Source organism: Artemia sp. Qi Xiang Cuo, chromosome 11 (genome assembly GCF_049724085.1).
Source record: "Artemia sp. Qi Xiang Cuo chromosome 11, ASM4972408v1, whole genome shotgun sequence".
Taxonomy (NCBI): Eukaryota; Metazoa; Arthropoda; class Branchiopoda; order Anostraca; family Artemiidae; genus Artemia; species Artemia sp. Qi Xiang Cuo.
This window is the reverse complement of record NC_142804.1, coordinates 73,653,597-73,667,311: the sequence shown is the minus strand read 5'-3', so window position 1 is coordinate 73,667,311 and position 13,715 is coordinate 73,653,597. Positions and strand designations below refer to the sequence as shown.

Here is a 13,715-nt window from a genome sequence, read left to right as displayed (position 1 = left end):
TCGCGAGATCAGGTAGGCACTACCCAGTAATTATATGAGACCCTGTATAAACAAAGGGTTTCTCATTCCGGGAACTATATTTAAACTTTAGTTTTATGTGGTTTAGCGGTAGTAAAAGGTGCCTAGGTTGGGTTAGGCCGAGTTACGTATTTAATATATGCTATGCTTTACCCTCCACCCCCACCCCCCAAATGCACAAATATATAGCCCAAATTTGTTCATAAACTATTATATTTTTATCCTATTTTGTTTTATTTCATTAGCATTAACGAAACTTCATTTATGGAGTGTGTATCGGATTCTTAATAAGTACCAAAGTGAATTTTATTTGATAATTTGAATAAATTTCCAGAAATTCAAAAAGATATTAAGATTTAGGGTGGGGTGGGCCCCAATGACCCTTTTGGCATGCCCCTGTGCAAAGGAGTACACAGATATGAAAGTGACCACTGAGGAGGTATCAAATGGTTGTTCCTAGATGGGAAGGGGTCCAAAAGAAAAACAGAATGGAGACCAATTTTGGGCCATCATTCTTTGCGACGAGGCCAGGGGCGGATCTAGAGCAAAATATTGGGGGGTCAATGTGACAAGGTCACCAATGAGCAAAATCTTGGGAAACCTAATGTGACAAAGGTGCCAATAATTGACCAAACTGACAAATTTATTCTAAAAAAGTGAAAAAAAGAAAAAAACTGGGAAAATGGGCACCATAAAAATCTTGGGGGGCCAGCCCCTCCCCCCCCCTGGATCCACCACTGGATGAGACTTAAACCAAACTTCAGGGAGATTCCTCTAATTTCACTAACAGAGCCCCCTGCACGCAATTGCACCCAAGGCAATAGACAAGTGCACATCAGAAAAAATAGGCAAGAATATAAGAAATAACTATCAATGTGTTTTCAAAAGTATTGCAGTCATTGCAGAAAGGTAAAGAGCTAATCTGTTTAGAATCACAGAAAAACTATATAACTGAGCTTTCAGTTTCAGAGGCAGTGACACCGCGCAGCAGTACATTCGTCCGTAGACATACGAAGATATACGAAGTCCATACAAAATAAACGGTTCATATAGACATTGTTTTAACGCTTCATTTCAAATGAAATTGATTCATTTGAGGCTTGGTAAAGTGGCCCTTATCAACTGAAACCCAAATTCTAAAAACGAAGTTTTAATTATAATGTATATAACAAGAAAATATATAATTCATGCTGATTCCAAATAAGTAAAATGTGTTGATTTTAAAGTTACTCATTATTGACATTAGTACATGAAAAATGGGTGGAATTTCAGAAACAGGAAATAAACTCCCCAAAAAGGGGTATGAAATTGATACAAATCGTGGAATAAAACTCAACTTTATGAGACATATAGGACCGTCTCTCTGCCTGACATGGGTAAAAATTACAATTGCCAGCGAAATAAATTTTGCACCAATTCGATGCCCAATGTATTTTACTTATGGTTATGCTATAATTTACTTGATCTTCCTATATCTCCCATACTGTAAGCCATATTAATTGTATTGACTAAGTAATGGGAATGAACTGGCGACTTATCCGATTGTAAATTTAAAAAAAATAATCCAGAACACTTATTAAGGGCCGAAAGCGACCCGGAAGGCAACCTATCACCTCTTAAACGAATGCTATACCCCTACAGCCATATATGACGTCGAAACAAAACCAGAACGATCGATGTCAAAATCGAAAACTGCAAATGGCAGGAGAATGCCTTTGGTCACAAAGTCCAAAAACGTGCTTCTCGGCGCAACAAAGGACACGCCGTTCAGGAGTGAGGTTGTAAAATTACGCCAAGAGTCCATTTAAATTAAGGTCTACACAGAAATATTTTAATAGCATGTTACACCATGTCGAACTCAGAGTCGTGTAAGGATTTTCTTAAGCCAGCTTGCCTCCTGGACATCATTAGTAAAAAGAATGCTTAACAACTTCTTCTATAAATGTACGATAGAAGGGCGCAAAGTGAGGCCCTTTGGACGTGCCCCATTCAACACCCCGACCTTATTTTTTCAACATATTGGTATTCAAAGGTTTTGTTACTGCTGATTACAAATGAGGCGTGTAGAAGGGATCAGGTGGTACGACTTCGTCTCGAACATCCGACTACTGGCACTAACAGATAATACCCTTAACTCTCGTCAGCTCGCTGCACGAATTCTACGATCATTTGGTACGCATACGAGCAGAAACATCCGGCAGCAACCTATTCAGTCTTGATTCCTCTGTGCATGGCTGGAAGCACCCCTGCGGAGGGCCTCAATTGGGATGGAGGGACGGTCTTACCCTTTTACCTTTCCATGATCCCTACTGATCTGCAACAAGCAGTCACGCTTGCACAAGACCGTTCCGACTGGAGGCGAAGAGTCACGTGTCTTCATAAGCTGGACTATCAGCAGAAGTTTAAGTCAAGTGATTACAAATCTGAGGCTAATTGTCGAGCACAGACCAAAACCAAACGTATTAAGTGCATACTTCCCAAACGGTTACCATTTGACACCTTGCTCATATCTAAGTCATGCAAGGATTTTCAATATATGTTCTTGGATGACTTGGATGACCTCTTGAATGACCATCCCGCCCCAGCTTCTCAAATATAGATTGATTCGACTACTTTCGATTCATAATCAGTCGGAGATTATTTAGCAAATCACCTTCATTAAATTTTTATCGAAAAAAATATTATGATCACAGAATGAATGTCCTAAATCAAGACACACTAAGTATATAATTAACAAATGGCGATTAGACTCCACCAAATTTTGTATTAAGATTGGTTGAGCTTGTTGATTACAAACCCGAGATAATCACTACCAGATCAAAATATATTCAGCACATATTCAATATTTGATTCTCAACAACTAGTATTAACTAGTTATGATATTAGTGACTATAAATCTGAGGTTAATACTTTAATATAGGAATCCAATTCCAAATACAATGAGCAATGCATTTTACGAAATAGCGTTCAATTCTCACCAAGGTTTAGGTTATAATTCTGAGCCCAATAATGCAATTAAAAAGTTGAAAATCATGGCTCCACGATCATGACCAACTCCCCCACAGCTAATACACGAAAGCTGATATTTAAGCGTTTTTAAAGTCATTACAAATGTGATGCTAATATTGGAGAATGATTTTCCACCTAAATTTGTATCTTAAGAGGATTTCGTAGATTACAAATCAAAGGTTAGTACTGCGACATAACAAAGGTTAGTAATGCGTTAATAAATCATATCATATCATAGAAATTCAAGGTCAAAACACTGTAACCAAAGTTCAATAACCCGGAGTGCCTTGACCACAACTATCTATACTACTCGTATCACAGCTGATTCAACAAGCAGCACTCATGCCTGGCCCTTTAAATGCGATTGCCTCTCCGACGACTACTCCTAGCAAATTTTCTCCAAATGATAGAACCAACGACATACCATGCATGCCATAATATGCGCCTTTGGCCCCTCTAACAACCTTTCATCAACTATCTAGCAGAAAAGTAGATATGTTGAATTTTGTTTAAGCGTAATAGCGTAAGGATTTTCAGTCCATATTAATTGAGGTAGAAGTTGGGCCATTTGACTCTTCAAAACCCCCTCCTCGCCTCTTACAATGTCAACAATTTAGCAGAATAGTGAGCATGTTGCACCTTGTTTACATTTTCAGCCTGTATAATCGAACACAAAAAGTAGGCTCTTGGACCCTCCACGGCCACATCACATCACCAAGTTTTCAGCATAAAAGTAGGGTTTTTCTTTGGTTATTGATCACCCTGAAAATCATCAGTTTAAGTCATCAAACTGTAAATAAAAAATGATGATTTTCAGATGCGTATTTTCCTTTTCCGACTTACGATCTACTCGAACCTTCATGATAGCTGAATTACAATAGGTTTTTCTCTGTTCTTTTTATTTGTCTTAATTCCCTCTGGCTGCTCAGTTTTACATTTGGGAAAAATTTTCCAGGTGGGAATTGCCGTAGGTATTTCCGGGGGGAATAGGCTGGACCCCAATCCTATTAAGGGACAAGGGGTTGCATAATTGCAATATTTGGTGTGCCATTTAATTAGTTTTCAATCGCGTACAAGAAGATGAGTTTGTCTTTATGCAAATAGTTGCCCAACGACTGTAAATAATAATGTCACCAATGATGTAATAGCTAAGTGTGAGTGTGGCAATCGTTCGGTGATATACGTATGTAACAATTACTAGGTGTTATACGTAATTTTAGAATTGCGGCATAGCTTGTGTTAGGTTTTATGTTTTGGGGCAGAGCAATAAAACAGTACCATTTGTACATCTTAAAACTAACAACATTGCTTTGAAGCCAGGATTTGAGAATAAAATTAGTTAAAAGAATTCACCATATTTTAAGATCATCTTATCATTTTTTTTTTATTATTATTTTATATAATCAAATTAACAATTAACATAGCCTACCCAAATTAACACTTTTGTTGGCGAAGCCTACCAAAAGTTCTGCAGCAGTCAATTACCTTAGCAACGTAAATTTAGTGAAAAGTCAACGAATAATGCAGAGCAAAGACTAGGATAAATAGGGAAAAATTGAAAAATAATTTCATTTCTGGTATCACCTCTTAAAAATGAATACAAAGACAAAAATTAAAAGATGATATCATTTGAAAGCTCAAAAATGTAAGGATCTAAAGATTTTTCTTAACTTGTACAAGATCAGATTAAAGAAAATCTTAACCCGTTAATACCAATTAACTAGCTTTGCGGAATCCGTTTAGCTTTAAAACGAAGACAGATGAGCTTCGTAGATTTAATTAAGATGAAATAAGTTTCATTACGTTTAAACAGATTTGATTAAGATTCCAGAGTTTCAAAAACAACTGAGACCTTCGGAATAGGGATCATAGATTAATGAAGACACGTAAGTAGCCGCGCGTTTTTCTTTAAAACCTCTACTTCTAATAAAGACTGGCTGAAACATTATGAATATGATAATTACCACCTGAAAAACACAGGAACACATTAAGGGCGTATCAAAATTTAAAGCCTTCCTAAGACAAATCTTGAGGGAGGACCCCTTAGTTCTTCCTTATTTGAGGATTTTTATTAAAATTCCCATAGTTTGCAAAAAGTTCAATAAAAAATTTCTAGTTTTTGCACGTTTAACTACTCTGCTCCTGTTAGTGCAGATAATTTTCCGTATGCAGTATGCCTCATTGCAGTTCAATCCATAATAACAAGGCATTTCAGGCTATTTTTTACTCAGCAACTGAACACTCAGCAGACACTCACAAACAAACAAAAAAATAGAAAATGAAACTAAGCACATTTGCTTGCTTTTATATCCGCACGTTATTCGTAAAATTATCCTTATTAGTTAGATCCTTCCAGTTAAAAGATCTTAAGCCTAACTGTCCTAGTCTGACAAAACAAAGAAGAAAATCTTGAGAACAATGAACAGGTCTGCGGCCAGTAAAAAGAAAAAAGAAAGTAATTACAAAACAGAAAGAACTAAAAAATTACATAAAAGGGGGTAAAATCTAAAATCAAAGGAGAATAAAATAAAAACAAATCGAAGATATATAATTGCTACTCCATAACCCTTGCTACTCCAATTGATAATAACTGGGCTCTTATGCAATATATTCTACTTGTGCCGTTTTTGTCATTGGAGTAGTAATTGTATATATTCAGCCTGATCGTTTTTTCTTTATTCTTCTTAGATCTTAGATTTCCAGAGACCTGTTTGTTCTTTACTAGATTATTTCTTTACTTTTTCCCAGCTTTGCAAGTGAATATCTTTTCTATGAGTCATGGACTGTATATCTCAAAAAGAGTCTCAATCAAGCCACAAATTACGAGAGCAGCCACAACTCCTAGGACCATCAAAATATAACTATTCATTTCATACAATTTATCTGTCTTGATGAAGATACCCTCCCCCCCAGAAACATATACCTATTGTTGTAGGGCTATATATTCTTAGAAGAGGAGTTGGCGGTAATTTTAGCATATTTGCCAACTTCCTAGTTCGACAATTACACAGCAAAGCAAAAGAATCAAATATATTTGAAAATCTTGCAACGAAGATCTAAATTTCGAACGCAGCAAATTCCTCAAAGTCGGACCTGATCATCATCAATGATAAGTGAATTTAATACCATCATAACTTTGTTGTCTAATGTTTTTATTGCCTTTTACGACGTATTTTCGACGCAATATGCATACCTTAAATTGGGTATATATTTAGAAGTATTAAATTAGGTATGCCTCCTGAAACTTTTGTTTCGGCGTTGTCTGAGCACATTTTCTTTAATCCTGATCATCATGTAAAATTTGATGATGCCAGGGCCATTTCCAATTACAGAGGTTATATTCAATGGGCGAGGGAAGCTATTGAAATTAAAAAAAAACAAATGTTTTCAAATGTTTCAATAAATAGGGATACAGGAAATTTTAAATATTGATCCAATTTATAACATTCTCCTAAAAAAATGAACCAATTGCTAACGAAGGTATTAAGATTTTACAAAAAATTTCCTCCAGACTGTTTAACATAGTCTAAAGTGTAAATTTAACCTAATCGTTAAAACCTATAAGATGATACTGCCTTTATATGACTAACAAATGGGGATAAGCCCATTTGAGATCCCCATCAGCAGAAATACTAAAGCATTAAAATTAAAACCAAAATATTTATACAGAACTTAATAATCACTTCCGATTCATTCATTAGATTTATCTGAGACTTTGGGTGAACCCTGATTTCAACTCAATCACTAGATTCATAACTCAAGACTGGATGAGCCCTATTATCGAACGCTCTCAGACAAATCTAGTGAATGAACTAGAAGCAGTAATTTTGTTCTGTATAAATATGTTAAGTTTTTAATTTTAATGCTTTAGTATATCTGCTGATGACGATCGCTGTATATGTGATCAAAATATCCAGACTTTTATATCTGTTTTCACTGTCTAATAAATGGATTTATACCCATTTGAACGTTTATTCGTTTGCCCTATACTTAAATTAATTTAAAAAAAAAAAATTTCCAAAGAAAGGTACAGAGCTGCACTAAACCAAAGACGAACAAAAATAAAGTCAAAAAATAATTCAAACTTGAAATGAACAAAAATTATCATCAATGAATAAATGAAACCGAAAACGAAAAGAAATTACCACACATAGAATTAGGACTAAGCCTTCTGAACGTCAGGCCATTATTTGGACTTACTGGAAACAATTTTTATTTCGAGCAGTGTGGTTTCTACTTGTCAAACCATCAATAACAAGAAATAAAAGATCATCATAATTATCAGACTTACTGAAAAGAACTAACGAAATTAGACAGACTGTTCAACATATAATTATATTTATTCCTGGAAATTTCATCAATTTTGGATTTATTCAGGTTATAAAAGAGGAAATGCTGAAAATATATATGTTCTCAATAAGGCGACAATGAGGATCTGGCCTTTAGTTATTCCAACTTTTTGTGAAAATTTCTGTTCATTTTGGGTTTCATTTATCCATTAATAGTCATTCCTGTTTATTTAAAGTTTGAATTATTATTTGACTTTATATCTGCTGGTCTCTCATTTAATGAAGCTCTTTACCTTCCTTTGAAAAACTACTTTTTGGGAAATGTTTTAAAAATTAATTTCTGTTAATTTTTTTTTCTCTTCACTGGTTATTAAAAAGTGTTTGTTATATTTTCTCTTAACAGATTGTTTGTTTAAATGTATTCAATTTTAGCTCATGTAATAAAAAGACTTCTTATTTTCAGTTAAAAACATAAAAATAGGCCAACAAAAACCAATGCAAACAGATTAAGAACCAATCCAACCACAATTTTTCTTCAAAACTTTATCGCACTTGAAGCTGTTAATTTATACCCTTAGCTGTACCTGACATATTGCAGTCATTGCAGATACCCGGTTTTGACAAACTGGATGCATATAGTGTCTCTTAATGCAGTTCAATATCCCCCTGAACATTCCCTGAAAGTTTCAACTTAATATACTTAAGTATTCCTGAGACATTTTAGAAACACACTTTTGACAATCTAGATACAGATAATCCCTTTGGATTTGGTTCAATATCCAGTGAAGGCTTCAATATACCCTTAGCTGCTTCTGAGATATTACATATACACCCTTTTGATATCCTTGAGGCAGAGGGTCTTTTAATTTAGTTCAACATCCACCTCTAGTTTCCCAGAAATTTTTAACTTTATGCTCAAAGTTGTCCCTGAGAAACAGTGGATGCGGCATTTTGACAGCCTGAGTGCCTTTAAGTCTTTTTTATTTAGCTTAATATCCCCTTCATTATACTCTGAATGTTTCAATATACCTTAACCATCTGTGGGATACTGCAGATGATCCCTTTTGACAACCTGGATGAACACACTGTTGTTTAATTTAGTTCAACATTCCCTCTCAACATTCCATGAAAGGTTCAACTTGATACCCTTAGCTGATTCTAAGACATTGCAGATAGGCCCTTTTGACAACTTGGATGCACATAAATGCCAGACTGGACAAGCATATTTCCAGTAACAGCCTGGCGAAGGATAATTAAACATGTAGAGAATCCTTGAACACATAAGTTATTCAGAAGATTAAGCAAGAAGAGCAAATATTTCCTTGTTTGACACTATTTGAACCATATATTCCCAACTTAAGATTTTGACGACTGTGACATCATGGAATTCACATGTTTCAGAAATATTTCGAGTGGGGTCAACAAGATGGGACAAGATTTCAGGAAGCTAATCTTAATGAAACTTGATTAGAAGTATTCACTTTCATACCTAGATTCATAGGCTATTCCAAAACATAGGTTAGGATTCCAGGGGGGTCACTTTTAATTTTTCTACAATGTACTTTGAAAATTAACAAGTCATTCAAACATTTCCATATTTGAGGGAATATAGTACCAATTTCAATATTATTAACCATTACTAGGAATAAAAAGGTTGTCTTAAATAAATTCCTTGAGGAATTCCACCGTAAAAAAGGAAGGGGTGGGAGAACGTGTTTTGTTTTTTACCACCTCTGATCTATTTTAGAGGAGCAATGTTATAAGATTAGCCTACTTGAGAGAGGGTCAAGTACGTTGATCAGGAATAAATGCATTAGGATGTTGTTGTTGATCAAGTCAAAAGGTTTTTGGAGGAAAACTTTAACAAAGTTTAGTCAAACGTTTGGCTTTTTTAGAAAGTCAACAAAGTATAAACAAAGCCACAGGAAATTACTTCTATCAACTCTTTTGAGCATTATGTTGGAAATTCTACCTTCTTTGAAAAGGAAGAAGAAATATAGTCTATACTTCTAGGAAACAACCCAGACTGTTTACTATTGATAAATACAGTTAACAACAACCAAGAACGTTAAATTTAGTGAACACAGCCAACAAATAAACTCTCAGAAAGTTGTATTCAAATTTCATAACTTGTCAAAAATTACATACTTGAGACTTTATGCATGAGACCATCCAAAGAAAGATGTATATTTCAGAAAAGACTATTTTTCAAACCTTTTAAAGGCACACTTTTTCCACCACAAGATAGTGTTGGAGTCTACTGAGGTAGAGAAACTTTTGCTACCTGAGGGAAACTTTCTTGTATCTCTCCATTTTGCTGAAATGCTGAATCCACCAAAGTCTATGGATTGATTAAAAGTCAGAACTAGAACCCATATTGAATTATCTGATATAGGCCTTCTGGCATTTGATGAAAATTATTATTAAGAAAGTATTTTATATTGTTTTTAAAGCATTTTTCAAAATTTTCTAGTGTTTCCTTCTTGAGAAGGTAACCATTAATCAGAACCTAAGGAACCTTAGTTGATGAAATTCTAGATAAAGGGCTTTTGCCTATCTTAGAAACTAATTGAGGAAGGTGAATAATACCCTCTGGAATGAATTCTGAGCCTTGATGATCCTATGAGAAGGTATTTTGAATAGCATAACTCAACTTCTGTCTAGAAAGGGGGGAGGGGGATATGCAAAGTAGTTGCTCTACAGATGGAGAGATGCTAAAAAAAAAAGGGGGCATTTTTAGATAGCTAATTTTATACTTTTTCTAATTTTGAAAGCTGTGTTTATAACAATTTATTCCTCCCCCACCAGATAGTCCCATATATAGCCCTAGGCTGTATACAAAGTCAATGCTGTATCTAGGTTTTTTAAGGGGGAGGGGGCTGTATATATTGCTGTCCCCTGCCACAGTGCCAATGCTGTAAATATTATAGTATTTATACAGAATAAAGCTAAATGTATTTTCTGGAAAAGCAATGGCATTAATTTATTGCATATGTTATTTATTAAAAGAGCTTGTTTTATCAACTTAAAGATCATTTCTACAAATTTTGAAAATGCATAACATTAATTATTTGAAATGAAATTTGCTTTCTCAAAAACAGCCTAAGGCCTAGCTAAATAGTAATGGGTTAGGTTAATAGAATAATAATAATAATAATAATAATAATAATAGTCTGTATTTAAAATCTGTATTTACAATTTTTATTTCGAGCAGTGTGGTTTCTACTTGTCAAACCATCAATAACAAGAAATAAAAGATCATCATAATTATCAGACTTACTGAAAAGAACTAACGAAATTAGACAGACTGTTCAACATATAATTATATTTATTCCTGGAAATTTCATCAATTTTGGATTTATTCAGGTTATAAAAGAGGAAATGCTGAAAATATATATGTTCTCAATAAAGCGACAATGAGGATCTGGCCTTTAGTTATTCCAACTTTTTGTGAAAATTTCTGTTCATTTTGGGTTTCATTTATCCATTAATAGTCATTCCTGTTTATTTAAAGTTTGAATTATTATTTGACTTTATATCTGCTGGTCTCTCATTTAATGAAGCTCTTTACCTTCCTTTGAAAAACTACTTTTTGGGAAATGTTTTAAAAATTAATTTCTGTTAATTTTTTTTTCTCTTCACTGGTTATTAAAAAGTGTTTGTTATATTTTCTCTTAACAGATTGTTTGTTTAAATGTATTCAATTTTAGCTCATGTAATAAAAAGACTTCTTATTTTCAGTTAAAAACATAAAAATAGGCCAACAAAAACCAATGCAAACAGATTAAGAACCAATCCAACCACAATTTTTCTTCAAAACTTTATCGCACTTGAAGCTGTTAATTTATACCCTTAGCTGTATCTGACATATTGCAGTCATTGCAGATACCCGGTTTTGACAAACTGGATGCATATAGTGTCTCTTAATGCAGTTCAATATCCCCCTGAACATTCCCTGAAAGTTTCAACTTAATATACTTAAGTATTCCTGAGACATTTTAGAAACACACTTTTGACAATCTAGATACAGATAATCCCTTTGGATTTGGTTCAATATCCAGTGAAGGCTTCAATATACCCTTAGCTGCTTCTGAGATATTACATATACACCCTTTTGATATCCTTGAGGCAGAGGCTCTTTTAATTTAGTTCAACATCCACCTCTAGTTTCCCAGAAATTTTTAACTTTATGCTCAAAGTTGTCCCTGAGAAACAGTGGATGCGTCATTTTGACAGCCTGAGTGCCTTTAAGTCTTTTTTATTTAGCTTAATATCCCCTTCATTATACTCTGAATGTTTCAATATACCTTAACCATCTGTGGGATACTGCAGATGATCCCTTTTGACAACCTGGATGAACACACTGTTGTTTAATTTAGTTCAACATTCCCTCTCAACATTCCATGAAAGGTTCAACTTGATACCCTTAGCTGATTCTAAGACATTGCAGATAGGCCCTTTTGACAACTTGGATGCACATAAATGCCAGACTGGACAAGCATATTTCCAGTAACAGCCTGGCGAAGGATAATTAAACATGTAGAGAATCCTTGAACACATAAGTTATTCAGAAGATTAAGCAAGAAGAGCAAATATTTCCTTGTTTGACACTATTTGAACCATATATTCCCTACTTAAGATTTTGACGACTGTGACATCATGGAATTCACATGTTTCAGAAATATTTCGAGTGGGGTCAACAAGATGGGACAAGATTTCAGGAAGCTAATCTTAATGAAACTTGATTAGAAGTATTCACTTTCATACCTAGATTCATAGGCTATTCCAAAACATAGGTTAGGATTCCAGGGGGGTCACTTTTAATTTTTCTACAATGTACTTTGAAAATTAACAAGTCATTCAAACATTTCCATATTTGAGGGAATATAGTACCAATTTCAATATTATTAACCATTACTAGGAATAAAAAGGTTGTCTTAAATAAATTCCTTGAGGAATTCCACAGTAAAAAAGGAAGGGGTGGGAGAACGTGTTTTGTTTTTTACCACCTCTGATCTATTTTAGAGGAGCAATGTTATAAGATTAGCCTACTTGAGAGAGGGTCAAGTACGTTGATCAGGAATAAATGCATTAGGATGTTGTTGTTGATCAAGTCAAAAGGTTTTTGGAGGAAAACTTTAACAAAGTTTAGTCAAACGTTTGGCTTTTTTAGAAAGCCAACAAAGTATAAACAAAGCCACAGGAAATTACTTCTATCAACTCTTTTAGGCATTATGTTGGAAATTCTACCTTCTTTGAAAAGGAAGAAGAAATATAGTCTATACTTCTAGGAAACAACCCAGACTGTTTACTATTGATAAATACAGTTAACAACAACCAAGAACGTTAAATTTAGTGAACACAGCCAACAAATAAACTCTCAGAAAGTTGTATTCAAATTTCATAACTTGTCAAAAATTACATACTTGAGACTTTATGCATGAGACCATCCAAAGAAAGATGTATATTTCAGAAAAGACTATTTTTTAAACCTTTTAAAGGCACACTTTTTCCACCACAAGATAGTGGTGGAGTCTACTGAGGTAGAGAAACTTTTGCTACCTGAGGGAAACTTTCTTGTATCTCTCCATTTTGCTGAAATGCTGAATCCACCAAAGTCTATGGATTGATTAAAAGTCAGAACTAGAACCCATATTGAATTATCTGATATAGGCCTTCTGGCATTTGATGAAAATTATTATTAAGAAAGTATTTTATATTGTTTTTAAAGCATTTTTCAAAATTTTCTAGTGTTTCCTTCTTGAGAAGGTAACCAGGAATCAGAACCTAAGGAACCTTAGTTGATGAAATTCTAGATAAAGGGCTTTTGCCTATCTTAGAAACTAATTGAGGAAGGTGAATAATACCCTCTGGAATGAATTCTGAGCCTTGATGATCCTATGAGAAGGTATTTTGAATAGCATAACTCAACTTCTGTCTAGAAAGGGGGGAGGGGGATATGCAAAGTAGTTGCTCTACAGATGGAGAGATGCTAAAAAAAAAAGGGGGGCATTTTTAGAGAGCTAATTTTATACTTTTTCTAATTTTGAAAGCTGTGTTTATAACAATTTATTCCTCCCCCACCAGATAGTCCCATATATAGCCCTAGGCTGTATACAAAGTCAATGCTGTATCTAGGTTTTTTAAGGGGGAGGGGGCTGTATATATTGCTGTCCCCTGCCACAGTGCCAATGCTGTAAATATTATAGTATTTATACAGAAAAAAGCTAAATGTATTTTCTGGAAAAGCAATGGCATTAATTTATTGCATATGTTATTTATTAAAAGAGCTTGTTTTATCAACTTAAAGATCATTTCTACAACTTTTGAAAATGCATAACATTAATTATTTGAAATGAAATTTGCTTTCTCAAAAACAGCCTAAGGCCTAGCTAAATA

At 34.2% G+C, this 13,715-nt stretch overlaps 1 protein-coding gene across 4 annotated transcripts in view; it reads right to left on the bottom strand.

Annotated features, from left to right (window-relative positions):
• Positions 1-13,715, bottom strand: part of LOC148947334 (uncharacterized) — a 222,110-nt gene that overhangs the window by 200,106 nt on the left and 8,289 nt on the right. The gene's annotated exons all lie outside the window — the stretch shown is intronic.